Below are 12,844 nucleotides of genomic sequence, written 5' to 3'. Positions count from 1 at the left end.
CAACTACCCCATTTCCCTGTCTGTTTAGCATTATTTCCAGTGGTGCTTCAGTATTTCTGTGTATTCCAGCTGTTTATAGAGTCTTTATGTTTCTCTGCATTTTTTTTTTTTTGTTTTATTTTTTGAGGTGTACATACACAGTTACACTTCATGGAGTTGCATCCAGCCAAGTGTCCATGTTCTTCTTGTGAAGAGGCAGAGAAAATCACCTCTCCCAAGAATTTCCACCTTCTGACCAAGGGAAATGTGTCCTGAGGAGCTGTACGCAGATGGGAGGCAACTTGTTTGCTTGTTCTGCTGCTAGAGCATTGATTTAATTAGAAGACAGGCTGTGGGTGGCCATGTGCAGACAAAGAAGCACCAGACAGAGCCCAGTTAGCCTGGGACAGTAAAAGTAAGTTACGCTCTTTTTAAAACACTTTTGAGTACTGATGCTGATTCTTGCCTTTAATACTAAGGGGCAACTTGTAACTTACTGTTTGTGTTTACACAATAGGTACATCTATCTGTTCTTTTTGTAAGACCCTAGAAATTAAATGTGCTCTCTAGCACAAAGTACCTGCTTAATGGACAAGCAGTGATTTTTTTTCCTTTAAATTTTTTTAGAACAATAAGAAGACTGAGTCACTTATTACATTCTAAATTAATTTTGCACTGCATCAAAACCATGTATTAGTTTTTGGTGAAGTCAGAACACTGAAGTACAGAGCTTGTTGTGTTTTACTTTGTACTGATGGGAACATGAAACATTTTTCACTTTTTTTCTAGCCATTTCTTGATGAGTTGTGTGACCTTATCAGATGTATTCATATTGGCTAAATCTAGTAGAAGATACGGTCCAAGACCAGACTTAGCAGTTCCCGAGGAGCATGTAGCTTTATGAATGAACCTTCAGTTTGCTCTTGGAATTGTTCTTCTCCGAACATACTACAATACTTTTATATATTAAAGCCACATTTGGTGGAATGGTGGAATTGGTGGTAATCTGTATTTTGGCTGTGTGAAAGCAATTTAGACTTATGAATTGAGTGTAAAATATCTTCTTGTCCTGTATTAATAGAGTTATCAGATTCATTGGCCCTTAGATTTATAGTGTAGTGATTATTGAATCATTTTGTGTGTGTGTGTGTGTGTGTGTGTGTGCATGTGCTTGTGCATTTGGGGCATCAGTTTTATAATTGAATATCTACTGTATTTTTTTGTTTTATTTAAAAAATTTTTTTATTTTTTTGTAATTTCTGGGCTAAGAAGCTTTTTCTGTGTTCAGCAAAATCATGGGCTGATATCATGCAGGTCAATCTGTAAGACTGCCCTTTGATTTTAAATTTTTGCCCATTTTCTCAGACCTGGCTTTTATTTAGAATCTGGAAAGGAATGAGGAAGAAACTTAAGTTACATGATTTTTAGGAATCCAATCAAGATAACATCCTAACTCCTGCTCCAAAGTAGAACAAAATATTGCTTCAATTTTCTTTGATTCATTTTCTGTCTGTCTAGTTTTTATGTGTATAGTAGGCTTTACCTAAATGCTAGAATGATGCAGGATTGCATCGCACTCTAGCAGAGCAAACAGCTTAAAATTGAATTCTAGGCATTCCAGTTGATGAAAGTTCTTTGGTCATTACCACTGCCAGGGAGTTTTTACTGGTAGTCATTCTCACTCAGGGTCTAACCTCCTTCATGGTACACACATTTCCTGGCAGTTCATGACATGCTTATACTATAACATAGGACATCAACGCTGTTAACACTTGTTAGGCTTCTTAGAAGATTCAGGGTGAGGCATTTATTTATGTTTTCTTCTCTTGGAGTACATGCAGATGTTAACATTTTCTAGTGTGCTGGAAGTCTTTGTAATAAAAAGAAGCATTATAAGTTACTACTTATTAAGTTAGTAATACTTCTTTCTCCCTTCCAATTCTTACCATGTCCTCACCTCGCATTTGATAGAAGGATGGTTTAAGTTACTGTAATTCCATGGTCTGTTAGATTCTTTTTGAGTGATATTTCCATATTATTGTCAACATGGTTAAAAGGTATAATTATTTATACCCTTTTGAAAGGAAGTGTATGTGGATGCCAAATTTGGCTCTACTAGAGAAACAGCTACATTTGTCTTTTCTATTGTACCTCTTGTGGAAAGGACAATTTCAGGTACTGTGTGTGCTAACCTCTTCCTGGACATCGTAAAGAATCCAACTAAAACAAAGTTTAAAACTATTTCAGATGTGCAAGTATATTGGAGCCAATATTTTATTTTAGAGATCTGTGTTGTGTTTGACAAGTAACTCTTTGTACTGCAATTCTGTGGCCTTCAATTAAAAAAAAAACATGAAAGTAAATTGCTGTGATGTCCTTTTTCTACTTAATTAATTATGATATATGTTTATTTGCAAATTAGTCAGATTAATAATAGAAAGGAGATTCATAAAGATCTGCAGTGCTTTTTATTAAAATGTTTTTTGTAATAAATTAGAGAAAAACATGGTCCTATTTTTTGACAGAATACTGTATGCCAGATCAACAAATGCTCTAATGAACAAGTATCAAACATTTGTTGTATTTATTCTGACATTTCCAGAAGAGTTTGGATATTTCAAGAAGATCATAAAAAGTCTTAGTTCCTAATACATACGCTGTTGTGTGTGAAGGTTTTTTTTCTCCCAACATAAAATATGTTGTCTTTTGTGTTATTGAATAGTTAAAAAAATGAACTGTCGCAGATGCTAAAACTGGGTATTCAACATACTATATTTGACTCAAATGTTCACAGAGTGTGATGCAAACAAATGTTCTCTCAACTTACATCCAGGATAGCTAAAATATTACTTTAACACATGTTAAAAGTAGAGCACTGTAACTATTTGGCTAGATATAATTCCGGGCTGTCTAAGTTGAGTAATTTCCTCAGGCATTCCAACTTTGATCAACCGCAGCAAGAACTTTTAGCATGTCTGTAAAGCAGCCAGTGCATCTGTAAATATGTCCTGAGGTAGAGAGAAAAGAGAATGCCAAAAAAAGAAAGAATACTTTCTGTCATTAAGGAGCAGTTACAGAATGAAAATGGAAAGTTTTTTGTTTCCCTAGGAACTCTTTTTAGATCATTGAGCCTCTGATGTCTAAGCATGCCCTGTGGTTCTGTATTAATGAATGAAAGATACCTCATTTGGGCCTAGTAAAAATGTTTTTGGCTAACTCTGCTGCTGAGACTTATTGGTTAGAGTCCATTAATTCTTAAACTTTCCAGTCTTTCTTAATGTAATGTTAAGTGGCTAAAAATCTAACATAAACAATAGTATATATCAGTCAAGTGGGTCTTGCTTGTTTTTAATTGGCTAGTATTTGAGTGAAATATGATCCTATTTTAGAGAATAGTTCTAAGTTTGTTTTCAACACATGGATGAAAGACAAAAAAGGGTTTCTGTGTTTTGTTTTCAGTGACCTGAAAATGAATTTGCAAATATCTACTGGTTTCTATACAGAAGCATTAACTAAGAATATTTATAATGGTAAATTGCCCTGTGCTATGTTGGGAGCTGCATGTTTCTCATATTTTTAGACACAGCATGCTCCTATCACATTGATATCACTTGGCCTGAAGATCTTTCAAGGAGTTAACAACTACTCGCAAAGTGGATATTAAATGGAATGTTCTGTCTAGCTTCTTTCCAACCATGTTGACTACAGTCTCATGATAACAAATACTATGACCTTTTAATTAGCTCCAGTTGTGAAAATTCTCCTTTTTGGGTCAATATTGTATCAGACATTACGACAAATCCATAATCTTGTAATTTCCTTGTGGCAGATCTCTATTGTCCACATTCTTCAGTCAGTCAGTCAGTCAAAACAAGGTTAACCCAGTTAAATAAAATTTACTAGTAGTAGGGGCACCTAGGTGGCTCAGTCAGTTAAACATCCGACTTTGGTTCAGGTCATGATCTTGAGGCTCATGGGTTCGAGCCCCACATCGGGCTCTGTGCTGACAGCTCAGAGCGGGGATCCTTCTTCGGATTCTGTGTGTCCCTCTGTCTCTGCCCCTCCCCTGCTGGAGTTCTGTTTCTCTGTCTCTGTCTCTGTCTCTCTCAAAAATAAAACATTAAAGATTAAAAAAATTACTAGTACTAAAAAAAAGTTTTATTGTAGTTTTACCATCTTTTCATGGTGCCCCCCCCCCCCCCCAAACTGGACAAGTCAGGCAGTATATATTGGTAGATTTATACCTTTTTAAGCCCATCCCCTGTATCCTGAAAGAGGTGTAGAGAAATGGTGAATGGGAAAGTTGTGGAGGATAGGTAGGGGAAGGGCAAGGCCTGGGTAAACTAATTGTGATTTTCATGGACAGGGTACTTGAGCAGATTTCTGAGTTGGTTACCTTGTTACTGTTTCTTTGTTTACCCAAGAATTTTTCTTCCTGTAAATATTGTCCATCTGAATGCCATAATTTCTTCAAATTTAATGCTTATTTAGTTTCATGTGCTTATTGCTTTGATCTTGAAATCATTACAGTTCACACTGAGATGAGACTTTCTAAAACAATGTGGAATCTGATATCTAATTTATAGATAGGTTCTTACTATCCTTTAATTATTTCACCTGATTTGTGCTTTGTCTTTTTTTACGTTACCTGAATATTGAAGCCCCCACCCCATGGAGCTATGTAAGCTGTGTGTGTGTGTGTGTGTGTGTGTGTGTGTGTGTGTGTTGTTTTTTGAGTTTTTCTGCTCCAAACTACTGGCTCCAAAGAATATCATGTTTTATCATTTTGATATGTCAGTTCACCATTAAGTAAAGTTCTATATGAAGTAGACTAATGGTGACCAACATAATCTTGAGAAGAATACCATGATTCATCTTTCTTCTTGTGGATTCTGGGTAGAAAGCTTATCTGACTTATTTGGAGAAGCAAAGAAGTATTATAAATTCGAATTGTCATAATCAGAAGATATGTGGCATTTGACACTAACCTGGCTCTTCCTAGTAAAGTGTGTTGACACATTGTAGTTAGACTACAGTGCTTGTAGTGGCTTACTTCTGTATCTATTCTTCTTGTTTACGCAGCAAGAAGAAAGAATATTCAGTATTTTAAATATTCAACTAAGCATGAGAATGAAATCATGATTTGTTGTTTGGACTGGCATTTGTGTCAAAGAGCTACTTTGCCTGAAATCTGTATTGTGTATTCAGTTTTCACTGAAGACTTAGCAAAGCTCAGATTTTGCAACAGAAGCTTAATACCTTATTAACCATTAGGCCAGAGGTTGCAGAAGAGACAGTTCACAGATATGTGTTGATTGGCTGTTAGACTAGTTCATAAAAATTGGAATTTGTTGCCAACATTTAAAAATTAGGAGACTAAAAAATATGTATTTCTAGCTTCTATTGAAAAAATGATACCTGGCTACATGGAGCATGCATTCTCTCAGGCCTGCAGTCTGCCAGTTTTAAGTATAGGAGGCTTTGTAATTAAGATTGTATTTTCAGTTCAAGATAAAGCTGAAAATAAGGCTTGGGCAGATACACCAACTTTTGTCTTGTTGGAAAGGCCTAGAAAATGAATTGATAGCTTAACAGGGATTTCTACCAAAAGTAAGGGTAAAAGTGGAATGAGCTTTGATTTGAATTTTTGCAATTGGAATTGGACTGAAATATTAACTTATTATTTTGAAAATGAACTTCAAATCAAACTAAAGACTTTTCAAAAAATTTCCCATCAAAGCAGTTTGAACCAGAACCAAAGTATCTCACTCCAGAGAGTTTAGAGCTGGAGCTAAAGCAGATCAAAATACCGTATGGCCCAACTAAACTTGAACTAAATTGTTCATTTATTTACTTCTTGTCTCAGGAATAAAATATTATTTTCAGTGTTTTGTGGTGAAGAATGTACCAGAAATGACCATAAGTACAAGCATATTGCACTGATTTCCAAACTTTGTCTTGCTAACCTCCTAAAGGACATTTAGCATCCAACATCATTTATCTTATCTTGATTCCACTACTTCTTAATGGAAAACATACTTAGAAAAGTCACTGATTTGCACATAATATCTGTGGCTGCATCTGTGATGATTATCCAGAAAGCTTTGTATGTTCTTTTCAGTAATTCTCTCATTTTATTAATCTTCCAGTTCACCTAATTTTTCTGCAGTAAAAGTTGAGTCTTGGCTTCCAAAGTGGTTAGCTTTTGTAGCCTCTCTTAGCTCACGTGTGCTTCCTTGCTTCTCACCTCTTCCATGCTTTTGCTGATAGATGTGTGGGAAAGCCTCCTTTAGATGAGGTTCACAGAGAAAGTGAAGTTAAACAGATTTTGGAATTCATTTAGGTTGGAGTTTCTCAAGGTGTGAGTTGTGGCCACCTGGATTAGAATCACTTGAGGTAGCTTTTTCAAAAAAATGAAAACATTCCCTATCTGCACCTCAGAGGACCTAAATCAGAATCTTTGGGGATGGGAATCTGGAAATTTTAGTTTTCTGATTCTTTTTAAAAAAACCTTTTTGTTTTGAGATAATTGTAGACTTACATGTAGTTGTAAGAAATAATACGGAGAGGGGCACGTGGGTGGCTCAGTCAGTTGAGTGTCTGACTCTTGATTTCAGCTTGGGTCATGATCTTGCAGTTTGTGGGTTCACATCCTACATTGGACTTTGCACTGACAGTGCAGAGCCTGCTTGGGATTCTCTCTGTTTCCCTCTCTCTCTGCCCCTCTTGCAAGCTTTTGCTTGCTCTCTCTCAAAAATAAATAAATAAACTTAAAAAAATAATACAGAGAGATTCCTTGGGTCTTTTACCCCACAATGGTAACAGTTAAAAAAAAAATTGCAGTTAATCTTTTATTTTCAGAATTATACATTATAGTTTCAAAACTTTTTAATGACGTATAATATACACATAGAAAAATATACACGTTTATTATAAGGGACAGCTCCTTGAATTTTTCAGAGTGGACATAGCCCCGTGGAACCAGCACCCAGATAACAAAATATTTGTACCCCTCCAGAAGGCCAGTTATGTCCCCTTCTAGTCACTCTGGGGTAAAGCCTGTTCTGAAATGGAATCATGCTGTAAATAAGTCTTTTGTGTCTGTTTTTTTTTTTTTTTTTTTTTTTTTTTTTTTTGGTTAATTGAGGTGAAATTCACATAACACAAAATTAGTCATTTTAAAGTAATTGAGTGGCATTTAAAGATTTGTAATATTGTGCTACTGCCACCCTCTGTCTTATTCCTGGAACATTTTTATCTCCCTGAAAGAAACCGTGTACCCATTAAGTGGTTGCTTTCCATTCCCTCCTCCCCTAACCCCATGGCAACCACCAGTCTGCTTTCTGTCTCTATGGATTTACCTGTACTGAATATTTCATATAAATGGAATCATACAATATGTGATCTTTTGTGTCTGACTTTCACTTAACAATGTTTTTAAGGTTCATTCACATTGTAGCATGTATTAGTACTTCCTTCTTTTTTGTAGAGTATAATTCAACATTGTTCATGTATATGCCACAGTTTATTTATCCCTTCATCTATTGACAGGCAGATCTAAGTTGTTACTACTTTTTCCCATTTGTGAAGAGTGTTGCTGTGAACATTCCTGTTACACGCATTTGTCTGAGTACCGAATTGCTAGATGATACTAACTCTTGTGTTTAACTTTTTGTGGAACCATCAAACTGTTTCCACAGCAGCTGAACCATTTTATATTACCAACAGCAGTGTATGAGGGTTACAATTTCTCTACATTCTTGCCAGCACTTGCTATTTTTTGTCTTTGTGAGTATGGCCATCTCATAGGTGTGAGATGGTATATCATAGTGGTTATTATTTTTATTTCTTTAATAATTACTGATGTTGAACACCTTTTCATGTGCCTGTTGACCATTTGTGTATCTTCTTCAGAGAAATGCCTATTGAAGTCTATTCAAGTCCTTTGGCCATTTTTTAATTGGGTTATATTTTGGTTATAATTGAAAGTTGGAGTTCTCAATATGTTCTAGATACTGTACTACTATTGTAAGTCTGGAATTATGTCAAAATAAACACTTGAAAAATAAATTGTAACTACCGCTGTAGTGTTGTCTCCCCATTATAGTCCTCTGACCATGCCCTATCTCCTGTCCTGTTTCATTTTTCTCCATCATATTTACTGCTATCTAATATGCCATCTAATTTATTTAGTTTTTTATTGTCTGTCTCTCTTATCTAGAACGGAGGCTCCATGTGGGCAAGGATATTTTTCTGTTTTGCTATACCCACATAGTTTACATTATGGATTTACAAACTAAGGCCTGAAAGCCAAATCTGGACTGCTGCTTGGTTTTGAACAGTCTGCAAGCTAAATATGGTTTTTACTTTCTTAAATGGTTGGAAAAAAAGGTCAAGAGAAGAATAATATTTCATGACACCAGAAAATGTTGTGAAATTTAAATCTCACTGTTTATAAACAAAGTTTTATTGGAACAAAGCTAGGCTTATTTGTTTTTGTATTTTCTCTGGCTACTTTCATGCTAGAAAGGCAGAGTTGAGTAGTTGTAGAATTGCCTGTGTGGCCCACAAAGCCTGAGCTGTATAATATATCTGGCTCTTTACAGAAAAGATTTGCCTGGCACATAGATGTCCGATAAATATTTGCTGAATGAATGAAACTTAACCTATGCTACCACAGAGGTATCTAAACTGGAAGTCCTTCAGTAATCCCATTCTTGAGAGTTTGAGTTTCATTAGCTGCTAAACAAACAAACCAACAAAATATCCCCAAATGATTTTTTGGTAAATACATTTTCATTGGTCTCTATTCATCCTGTAAATAATGATGATTGATGATAAAATACTAGAGAATTTGTAATTCTTAGGATAGTGTCAGGTAGGATATGTATACACAGGTTTTATCAGGGTTAGTTTGAGAAAGGCTATAACAACATGGAGTGTACATCCTGTTTTTATTACTCTATTTAAAAGAGATTCAACAGCTAGTTTGTTTCAGAACCTGTTTATTTTTTCCCTTTCTCATCAGCTTTAGATTAATAAAGCTAACCTGCATGCTAATGAAGGTAGTGATTAAAATAATTTTGATATCTTAGCATACTTCATGTGAATAAGAAACCATATTATCACATAATTTCATTCTACTGTATTTTATTCATCTAATGGTGTGTTTGTTGATTTGTACTTGAATAACAGGGTATGAATACTAACATACCAGTAATTTCCTGTAAATGTCTAACTTCTTAAAGGGAGATTAGAAATTGGACAAACATAAATCATTTTATATAAAAATGATTTTATAATGTGCCAGTCTACTTTTTGTACAACATTTGAAAGCTAAATTGTTTGCATCTGTAAGAGCTGATAATAGAGGTCTCATAATAGATCCCCAGAGGTACAGTATACTCTATAGCCTTGCAAATAGTTCTTATTTTATGCTTTCAGCAAAGGATGTTAAATGGGTAATACAGGTTGTGGTTTGTAGCGAAAGAGTAATGCTTTGCAGATCTTTGCCTTGGCTTGGTGTTTGCAAATTTTACTAATAGGAAAGGGTTTACATGTCCTGATGGGGGTGTAGCTCCTCACTTGCATTTTTGGCCTTCCTGCTCTCTCTTTGCTGGGTTACACAGTCAGAGGGATCTTATTTTGTAAAACTTTGTTTCCTCTGAAAGTCATGAATAAACTTAAAAAATATTTTGCTTTTGGGGAGCGTGGGTGGCTCAGTTGGTTAAGTGCCTGACACTTGATATCAGCTCGGCTCGTAATTTCGCAGTTGTGGGATTGAGCCCCACATTGGGCTTTGTGCTGACAGCATGGAGCCTGCTTGGGATTCTGTATCTCCCTCTCTCTCTGCCCCTCCCCCACTCCTTCTTTCTCAAAATAAACTTGAAAAAATATTTTGCTTTTAAAATTTCATCTTTTAGAAGCTGAAAATGCTATTGCTTGAATTTATTTCATTTCTCTTGTTTTAATTGTGAAACAGTTGAATTCTTTTTTTTTTTTTTTTTTAAGTTTCCTTATTTATTTTGAGAAAGAGTCAGAGTGTAAGTGGGCATGGGGCAGAGAGAGAGGGGGAGGAGAGAGAGGGAATCCCAAGCAGTCTCAGCACAGTCAGTGCGCAGAGCCTGCTGTGAGGCTTGAACTCACGAAACCTTGTGTGATCATGAGCTGAGCCAAAATCAATAGTTGGATGCTTAACTGACTTAGCCACCCAGGTGCCCTGAAAAGATTGAATTCTTAATACTCTATTACATTTTTCTGGTATTTCTCTATAAGGGTAACCTGTAAGAATCAATAAGTATCAGCTTAAGGGGTTACAGTTCACAATCATTCTATTTATATCTGGTTGTAATTAACTCCTATTCATTCATTCTGCAAATATTTATCAAGTAGCTACTAAGTGCCAAGCATTACGTTAGACATCTGAATACAATATCTAAAAAGACAAATTACTATACTTTTCGGGCTTAACAGTCTATGAAGAGAATTAGACAAACAAAGTACATATAATGTCAAGTAGTAAAAAGTGCCATAAAGAACAATAAGATAGTAAGAGAAAAAAAATGGTTGGGGAAGTTTGGAGAAATGCTAATAACTCAGTAAGCAGAGTGCCCACTGATGTCATTTGAGTAGAGATCTGAATGAAATGGAGGAGAAAGCCATGCAAAGATGTTGGGGAAGGGAGTTTTTGGTTAGAGGGAAAATTATCCCATTATCTCTTCTTAACCTATTCTTTATAACACTTTATCCCCATGGAACATCAGCTATTTATATATATGTATATGTGGATGTTTCTGCACAAACACAGAGTCTTTATTTATTGACTTTTTCTCCTATTAGAGTGACTCACTAAACTCAGCATTTCAAAGGAATGAATGAACAAATGTAAAATCCCTGAGGTGGGAATGTTCTCTGTGTGCTCATGGAATTACAAGGAGGTCAATGCGGCTTATAAATAGTATGTGTGAGGAGGGAGGGGCCAGATTATGTAGGGTCTTGTACATCTTGGAAATTAAGACTTTATATTTTATTCTGAGTATTATGGGAAACCATTGTAGGTTTTTGAACATGAGAGTAACAAAATTTCTGACATATTTTAAAAGGATTGCTTGCTACTGATTTGACATAATGCTTTCTAGTTGAACAAACTGATTCAGGTCAGAAAATTAAAAAATGACCATTTAAAAAACTTAATGTATATTTTTTATAAGGGGAAAATTAATATATAGGGTGATCAGTTTATATCAAATGAGAGATACACTTCTTTTTTTGTCAGTTTTATTGAAGGGTAATTTATATACAACAAAATTCACCAATTTTAAGTGTACAGTTTGATTTTATAACAAATATATACAATCATGTAATCACCATTGCAGTTGTATATAACATTTTCATCACCTCTAAAATTCTTTTTCTCTCTTTTTAAAGTTTGTTTATTTTGAGAGAGAGAGTGTGAGGGAGAGGGGCAGAGAGAGAGGGAGAGAGAGAATCCCAAGCAGGTTCTACACCACCAGCACAGAACCTGATGTGGGCCTCCATCCCATGAACCTTGAGATCAAGACCTGAGCCAAAGTCCAGAGTTGGATGCTCAACCAACTGAGCCACCCAGGCACCCCCAAAATTCCCTTTTAATGCCTGTTTGCCTATCCCCTCCTTTTCATTGACCTCTGGCAACCATTATCTGCTTTTTATCATTTTGCCTTTTCTAGAGTTTGGATTAAATACAGTCATATGATATGTGGCCTTTTGTGAATGGCTTCTTTCACTTAGCATGATGCTTTTGAGATTCCTTCATCAGAAAGAGGCTCCAGGCTCTGAGCTGTCAGCACAGAGCCTGATGTGGGGCTCCAGCTCACAAGCTGTGAGATGATGATCTGAGCTGAAGTCGATACTTAACTGACTGAGCCACCCAGGAACCCCGCTATTGTCTGTCTTCTTAATTTTAGCCATTTTATTTTTTTATTTTATTTTACTTTTTAAAAAATTTATACAGGTTATGTAGTGGCATCTTATGGTTTTAATGTGCATTTCTTAATGACTAATGATGTTAATATGACTAATTTCATTATTTTCATGTTATTTGCAATCTGTACATAAAATTATTTGCCCATTAAAAATTTTGGATGGTTTGTCTTACTGAGTTGCTTGGATTTTTTTTTATAATCTGGATACAAGGACTTTATTTTTATGTTTTGTAAAAATTTCTCCCAAGCTGTGGGTTGATTTTTTAAAAGAAACTTTTAATTTTAGAACAGTTTTAGATTTACAGAAAAATTCAGAAGGTAGTACAGAGAATTCCCGTATACCCAACACCTGATTTCCCCTATTACTAAAATCTACTTTAGTATGGTGTATTTTTCACAATTAATGAACCTATATTGACACATTATTATTGCTAACTAAAGTCTGTACTTAAGATTTTATTCATTTTTACCTACTGTAAACAGTTTTTCTGTTCCAAAGGGTTTTTTACCTTAGATTATTATATTTTTCATCTTAGAAGTTCAATTTATTTATTTTCTTTATAGCTTCCTTTCTTTTTACCCTCATGTTTTTCTATACCTACTTGAATATATAGATTATGTTTATCAGAACTATTTTAACATTGTTAGCTACCTTTGGAATTGTTTGCTCATTCTATTATCTGTGTCATTTCTGGGTCTCTCTTCATTATTTGATACTTTCTTCTGGATATGGACCATAGTTTTCTGCTTATTTACATGTGTGGTCATCTTTGATTTTATACTAAATATTGTGAATTTTGTATCTTTGGGAGTCGGCTATTGTGGAACTTCTTTGGGGCATACTTGTTCATTGAAATCATTTGGATTTTTTTTTGAGGCTTTGCTTTAAAACTTTGTTAGTG

The 12,844-nt window shown here is 35.1% G+C and overlaps 1 protein-coding gene across 11 annotated transcripts in view; it reads left to right on the top strand.

The window, feature by feature from the left end:
* Nucleotides 1-12,844, top strand: part of TASP1 (taspase 1) — a 341,560-nt gene that overhangs the window by 21,279 nt on the left and 307,437 nt on the right. The window contains exon 2 of one of the 11 annotated variants that reach the window (XM_042931631.1): nucleotides 128-394. The exons of the other annotated variants lie outside the window; for them this stretch is intronic. The gene's annotated coding sequence lies outside the window, so the exon portion shown is untranslated. The remainder of the gene's footprint in view (nucleotides 1-127; nucleotides 395-12,844) is intronic. 11 annotated transcript variants of the gene reach the window in all.

Source organism: Panthera leo, chromosome A3 (genome assembly GCF_018350215.1).
Source record: "Panthera leo isolate Ple1 chromosome A3, P.leo_Ple1_pat1.1, whole genome shotgun sequence".
Classification (NCBI taxonomy): domain Eukaryota; kingdom Metazoa; phylum Chordata; class Mammalia; order Carnivora; family Felidae; genus Panthera; species Panthera leo.
This window is presented reverse-complemented; position numbering and strand designations above follow the sequence as displayed.